Raw genomic sequence first — 7,856 nt, forward strand, 5'->3', positions numbered from 1 at the left:
AATGCAAAAACATATTAAATGGAAGAAATAAGGGAATGAAAAGTCATGCAAAGGATGCAATAACACTAAAAATGTGGGAACAAAATTTGAGCTATCATTTCTCTCACAACTACGATTAAATGCACGACTGTGTGTGGGACGAGCACGGGCTTGCTTCCAAATCAGAGCTCAAAAGTATGAGAACAATCAACTCCGTTCTTGCAATCTTTCAATATATGCTTATTATTTATTCTAAAATAAAATAACAATAGCAAAATTAATAAACAAAAAGAAATAAAATTTAAATAAAAAATAAAAGACACAGGTTGCCTCCTGGGAGCGCTTGTTTAACGTCACGAGCCTGACGTTCTTGTTAAATCAAGGTGGGAAGAAGGCATGAGTCTCAGAAGTGACTCCCTTGGTATGTAATCGTTTCCCCAACAGCTTTTCTTTCCCAACACCTATTACATCAGAAAATTTAGTCATAAGATGAAGATTAGAATAAATAGAAGAAAATTTAAGCTCTAAATTAGGAGGCTTATTAATGGATGGTTTAAGCTTTTGTCTTTTCTTCTTCTTATATTGCTTCCTCCTTGGCCTTCTTCTTGTGATTCTATGCTTCACATAAATTGGAGGAGGAGAAACAACATCCACAGTGCTTACAAAGTGACAGGACTCTTGGCTAGAAGGGTACTTGAAAGAATTGAAAACTTGAAATACAACTTCCGCATCATCTAGCCTCAGTGTGAGCTTCCCTTCTTGTACGTCTATGATGGCCCTAGCAGTGGCCAAGAACGGTCTCCCTAGTATGATGGGGACATCATCATCTTCCTCCATGTCAAGTACCACGAAATCACCCGAAAATATATGCCTTTGGGGTATGTGATCGACCTATCTGCCAGCTGAAGTGACATGGAGGTCGGCTTAGGTTTATGCATTCCAAGCTTCCTGAAAATAGAATAAGGCATAAGATTAATACTTGCTCCTAAATCACATAAAGCCTTATCAATATGAGTTTTTCCAATTGTGCAAGGAATAGTAAAACTCCCTGGGTCCTTAAGCTTAGGTGGAAGCTTTTTAAGGACTATAGTTGAGCACTCCTGGGTGAGCTTCACAATTTCATGTGCTTTCAGCTTTCTTTTATTGGTCAAAATCTCCTTTAAAAATTTAGCATATTTGGGCATTTTGGAGATAACATCAATGAAAGGCATATTGATGTGCACTTTGCCCAATAAGTCTAAGAACTTGTGGAACTCTTCATCATAAGGAGGGTGACCTTGCAGTTGCTGTGGGAAAGGTATCTTAGGCTCATAGGGCCTTGGTTAAACAAGAGGCTCTTCTTTCTTTTCTTTTTCAGGCTCCTCGCTTGAAGCACAACCTTGCTCATAGTGATGCACGATTGTGCTTTGATCACTGTCATGGGTGTGCTTGTATAAGCACGGTCGTGCTTCTATTTCAGCAGGGGCGTGCTCATTAGTAAGCAAGGGTGTGCATGTAGAATCAGCATGGGCATGTATGTCAACAAGCATGGGCATGCATGTGCCTCTGTTATGCGATTCTTGTAATTTCTTCCCACTTCTAAGAGTGATGGCATTGCATTGCTCCCTTGGATTAGGCTCAGGCTGAGATAGCAGTGTTCCTATCACTCTTTGACTCAAAAGATTTGTAATTTGCTATAATTGTGCACTCATTTTAGAGGAATTGGCTTGTATTTCAGATTTGACCTCTGCAAACCTCTTATCAGTTCTTTCAATATGTTGGTCCAACTTGGATTTAAGCTCTGTCATCCTCTTATCAGAGTAATGCACATATTACATCATCTGATCTTGAAAGTTGGACTGAGATCTGGGGGCTTCTTTCCCTTCTGGTCTTGCTCCCTGACTTTGCATATGAGGAGGGCGATAAACACTTGAATTTTGGTTTTCAAAGCCATTCCCCTAAAAATTAGGAGGATTACTCTTCCACCCCGAACTGTGATTGCCCATGAAATTTGCCTCCTCTTGCTTAAATTCTAGGCTTGCAGGAGCTCTTACAGACTGGTCTTGGACCTTCATTAAAGATTCTAGTTGCTTTGCAAGGGCTGCCATTTGGTTAATTAGTGGATTACTGCTCTCTACTTGGTGGACTGGGGCAGTCTCTTTCCTCTTGATGTTGTAAGAGTCAGCAGTGTGCCACTGAAAGCCAGAAGATGCCATCTTATCTATAAGCTTGTATGCATCATCTGGATCTTTTCTTATAAGGGACCCTCCTACTGTGGCATCAATTGTAGCCCTGGTGGTGATTGATAGGCCACTGTAAAAGATTTGCACCTGTCTCCACGTCGAAAAATCATGATGAGGACATCTCCTCAAAAGCTCTCCAAATCGCTCCCATGCCTCGAATAAGGATTCTGCTTCATGTTGGTTGAAGCAACATATCTCCGTCATAAGCTTAGAGGACCTTGATGGGGGAAAGTACTTTCCCAAGAATTGTTGAGTGAGATCCTCCCAAGTTGTGATGGAATTGGCTGGGTGTGAGGCGAACCAAGCATTCACCTTTTTAGATGCCGAAAATGGAAAAAGACGGAGTCGAATAGCATCGTTGGAGACTCCATTGTATTTGATGGTATCTGTCAATCGGAGGAACTTTGTCAGATGGAGATTGAGGTCTTCATTAGGCATGCCTCCAAACTGTATAGAGTTTTGGACTATGGTTATTAGTGCTGGTTTCAACTCAAAATTGTTGGCCTCCACATTAGGTGCTGCGATGCTTCTCACAGTGCCTCTAGCAGTGGGTGTCATATAATCTTGGATTGATCTCCTTCCTTCTGCCATTCTTTGCTGTCTCACTTCTTTTCTTTGTCTACGCGCTGTTCTCTTAATTTCTGGATCAAATAAACAAGTTGTAGAGCACTTAGAACGAGTGAGCATACATGAAAAGAAACTATTAAAAAAATGTTAAAATAAAATAAATATGAAAATTATAAAAAAATAAAAAATTTAACAATAAACAAAACAGAATTAAAATAAAGAAAAACACAAATTGCTCAAATCAATTAAATTTGAGATTTTCTTAATATTGAAAAAGCAATCCCCGGCAACGGTGCCAAAAACTCGTTCGGAGGGCAAGTGTACCCATCGAGAAGTAAAACAGGGTTCTTAAATTAAGTTCCCAAAATATCGTCCCATAAGGATTGTTTTCCAATTACTAAGAATTTCCTAATTCAATTGTTTAAGCTTAGTAAGACAAGAATTTATAAAATTAATTCTAAATCTAAGAGCAAGGAATATAATGCACTTCTTGGTTAAACTTATCAAAGAGGAACCTAGGGCGTATGAGTGTTCTCATTCAATCCTTTATGTTATTTTTTTATTTAGATCTAAATCTAATTTCCTTGTGATTATCAATCATTCATACGAATACTTTTAATACCCAATGGTCATGCAATATTAATATTCTTTTCTCTAAATTAACATCCCCAATGGTCATGCAAGATATCAATTTAAGAAAGCTTAAGGAGCCTATGAACTTGTTAATTTAATAACGATTAGAAGAGAAAGATTGGTTTGGTACACCTAATCCTTTATCTCGTTTTACCCTATAGATCTATTAATTAATCGAGGTATGGTCGCCTGACGATATAATTAATTAGGATTAAGAAAGAAGCGCAATAGGATAAAATCTAATCACATAACGAAAATCAAATTAAGATTCAAACATCAAAATCCTATAAATTCATAAACAATAGTTCTCATAGCCCTAGCTATGGACTTAGTTACTCATGTAGAAAGAAAGGAACTAAAACATTCATGAATAAAGCCATAAAGAAAAGAAATAGAAAAACTAGAGTGTGATGAGTTCCTAGTCTTCAAGTATGGTCGCTTGAAGCTCCAAGTCTCTCCAAGCATGTGCCAAGGATCTCGTGCAAGAGAGACAAGATGGAAGATGTATCCCAAAGCAAAAGCCAAGATGTAAAAATGGTGTATTCAAGATGCCTTTGACGATGCCTTCGGTCTTCCTTTTAATAGGGTTTGGAAACCCTAAAAACTCTAATTAATTGGGCTTCCCGCAGATGAGTGATCAATTGGATTTTTATAACATTATTTCCTCTAATTCCTAACTTATTAATCCTCTTTTGTGTCTAATTGGTTGAATTGGATCATTTTATGATGTTTGGATTTTATTTGGGCTTTATTTAATTTTTCCAGTATTTGGCAAATTCTGATACTGTTTTGGTTTTTGGACCATATCTTGAGTTGTAGAACTCCTTTAATTGTGATTCTTCATTTGTAGGAAAGCTAAGAGAAAGGTACACAATTCCTATGAGAGGTCAGAAACCAATTCCGATGATAAGAAGCTGAAACTGGGCCTGGAAAAAGTCAGAACGCTGCAGTCGCGGATCCTGAGCAAGGTGCAGTATTTGGGCCATATCTCAGTCCACAGATATCCGATTAAGCCCATTCCAATGGCGTTTTGAAGCTAACATCCAAGGCTACAATTGTACTTCAGGCCACGAACCAAAAAGAGGCCGTTTTCATAGCCTAAAAAAAGGAACAAAGTGATGAATGGAAATTTTGAATTTTGAATTTGAAGTTGTTTTTGGCTCCTCTCCTTTCTTCTTCCTCTCCTCTCTCTCTGTTTTCGTTTTTTTTTCTCCCCTTTCATGAATTGTTTCCCTCCATCCATGGAGGCTTAGATTCCCATTTGATTCAAGGATTAAAAGAGACGTGACACTCTTGAGGATTGATTGATCGCACATTGGCATAAATTCAATAACAATTCTGGGTTTCATCTATTCCTTATTCTCTCCCTTTTGCTAATTATATTTTTGAATTGAAGTTATTCGTTTGGATTGATGATTATGCATGTGGTTGATTACGTATTATTCGATTGATGTATGTAATTGAGTTTTAAGGAACATGAATTGGATTTTCAGGTCTGAAAACTACGATTAACGGCATTGGTAAATTAAATTGGCACAATTCAATTAGGTTCTAGAGTTTTCTAAATTTTAATTAATTATGTGCTAATCGAATGCATGAAGGTCTTCATGTGAATGCTGAGTTCGAATTAAGGTTTCATTCGGATTCATTGTTAATTACCGAATTGTTTGTTGATGTACTCTCTTAAAAATTCGATGATAGAGTAGTCATTTTTCTTCTTAATTCTTGGATTGGAATTTCAATTTCTGTTCACTCTTTATTCTAATTATAATTAAGTGCGTTTTTGTTTCCTTTGCAAACAAACCCTACCCGTCTTATACACTCTCCAAATAGATTAATTTGTCATTGTGATTCTTTGAGAAACGACCCTAGTTGCTTACCCCGTACTATAGTAACTAGGTTTATTTTGACTCGTGTACAACCCCGTGTCAATGAGCACGGTCGTGCAAAAGGCCTTAAGCACGACCGTGCATGGGCTCGAAGCACCCCGTGCTTGTTTAAAGGGGCTGGGCGTACTGACTGCTGCGAAACTCTAATCTTCTATCAATTTGAGCCTAAAATGCACCCAAAATCTACTTGCGGCCTTTTTATACCAAACTGCAAAATTAATATATAAATTAGTGTAAAACTCAAATAAAATAAAGGTCAAATATGAATATATGGGCTGTAAAAGAGGGCCTAATTACAGACTTATCAAATGCTATTAAATATTATGAAGTTAAAATATTACTACGAAGGATACACTCGTTCACTGTAACTTCTGTCCTCACATATTGTTGTGACGTTCTCGTAGAATATTTTCGATTTTCCTTATTCATAGGGGGAATGTCAGGCTAGAGATTTATTATTGAGTAATCTATAATATTTTATACTTGTTCAATGTTAATTGAAGGATTATTTTGTATTGGAATAGATTTAGATGGAGTTTGAAATTATTTAAAAAAAAAAAAAATTGAACAGTACCGTATGAACAGTATCGGATGAACAGTAAAACCGCCTATGAACAGTGCAAACCGCGTACAAACCGTGTATGAACAGTGCAAAAACCGCGTATGAACAGTGAAAATCGTGTATGTACAGTGACTGTTGACGTCATGAGTGACATCATCATGACGTCATGGCTGACGTCACATACGCGTACAACGCGTGTACAGTATTTTCCGGCGTAAATAGTGCCCTGAACAGTGTTTCCGGCATGAACAGTAAGGCGGTGAACAGTGTTTCCGGCGATGAACAGCAAATTCTGCGCGTGAACAGTACATTTTGAAAATTTTCTATAAAAAGGGGGTTTCACACGAAATTTTTATTTCTTCACCCCTATCCAAGGTTCTCAAAGGTTCTAAGGCCAAAAACTACAATTTCTCTCATACTAAACCTTCCTAAACTTAGATTTCTCGCCAGATCTGAGATCCTACGTCTATTCTGAAGGATTTGAAGTAAGTTTCTTTAAGTTTGAAGCTAGATTTACCGTTCGTTTCTCTTCTCCTTCTCTTTCTCATAGAAGTTCATGGTGTTCTTAGGAGAAACTCCGTTCTAAAGCCGAATCTTCAGTGAATCTTGCATTAAAACACGTAATATTCGGTAGATCTAGTGTGAATCATCTTTCTGAGGTAAGGGGAGTTTACTTTAACCTATGAACTACGTTTTGAACGGTTTAATATGCTATTTTAAGATGTTTTGATATGATTTTTGTTAGATCTATTGAATAAAAGCTATTTTCTAAGCTGTAACTGCTGTTAATTGATTTAAAATGCTGAGATTTTGGCTGATCTATCTTAAACTTGCCTTAGCTGAGCTGTTAAAATAATTTTGGCGGTGTGCATCATGCTGAGATATATGTTTTGCATCATTATAGAGCCGAGTTACATGTTTAGGTGGGTAGACGTGTAACGGTAAGTTCATGCTGAGCTGCTGTGCTGTGTTGTCTGGATTTAGATATCGGAATGGGTCGCTCCCGGACCGGCTCGGTTCCTTCTGGATTACTTAGGCTGTGAAACCAGTTGGAAACCGTATTCATGCTGTGCATTAGATGGGCTGGAATGCCTGGGGCTATTGCTGTGAGAAATATTTTGCTCTATATATATGATTTTATTTTATTTTTGTAAGCTCACCCTTGCATTTCTTTCTATGTCGTTGTGTGCGTGTGTACTGCGATGATCGTACGGTGGTACGTGAGCAGATGTAGCAGGTGTTGCATCTACTTCACAGGCTGAGGGGCCAGTGAAGAAGTGTTAGAAGCTGGGGTCAAGTAATATTGCATCAAAGTTCTTTTTCCCTTATATTTTGAGACCTCATGTAGAGGGAGCTACGTAGTATAATTTTAGATATTTTGAATATTATGAACTAATGTAATATTGTGTTGTTTTATTGGATATTTGTTGTAAGAAACTCTGTTTTATTTTGAATGAGAAGAGAATTTCATACTTATATTTTCTATACTTTATTTTAAATAAGTTTGTGATGTAGAAACAATGTTCTCGGTTCCTTATAAAAGGGGTCGTGACATTTTAGTGGTATCAGAGCATGGTCTAGGTAAACCTACGGGGTGAGGTTGTTAGACGTCAGTTGTGCATATTAGACATGTGAATTTTAGCTGTGAATCATATATCATGATTTCTATTCATCAATTTGTGAGGGAACGAGCTTGATCACCTCAGTTCTCAGACATGACTGATGTAGGAAATCTTGGTATATGATACTGGGGTGAGCTATAGGCGATTCATGCTGCATGAATAAAAAGTTGTTAAACTAAGCTGTAAATGATTGTTGAGATAAGTGTGTTTGCTATGTTGTATGAATGCTGATATGATGTTGTGCTTAATGCTAAATTGATTAAATTGTTATGATATACTAAATATGAATATATCACTGTAAGCTGAATCTATGAATATAGTTATGTGATGGTATTGCTGAATGTATTAAACGTTAGTAAACTAAGCTAGTCTATATATTAGG

The 7,856-nt window shown here is 37.2% G+C and overlaps 1 non-coding gene across 1 annotated transcript; it reads left to right on the top strand.

Annotated features, from left to right (window-relative positions):
* Window positions 1-2,304: 2,304 nt before the first annotated feature.
* Window positions 2,305-2,411, top strand: LOC113868203. The gene has a single exon (XR_003505229.1). It is a non-coding gene; the product is annotated as a small nucleolar RNA R71 (small nucleolar RNA).
* The last annotated feature ends 5,445 nt before the right edge of the window (window positions 2,412-7,856 follow it).

The sequence above is a fragment of the Abrus precatorius genome, unplaced genomic scaffold (assembly GCF_003935025.1).
Source record: "Abrus precatorius isolate BTA unplaced genomic scaffold, Abrus_2018 Scaffold5, whole genome shotgun sequence".
NCBI classification, from domain to species: domain Eukaryota; kingdom Viridiplantae; phylum Streptophyta; class Magnoliopsida; order Fabales; family Fabaceae; genus Abrus; species Abrus precatorius.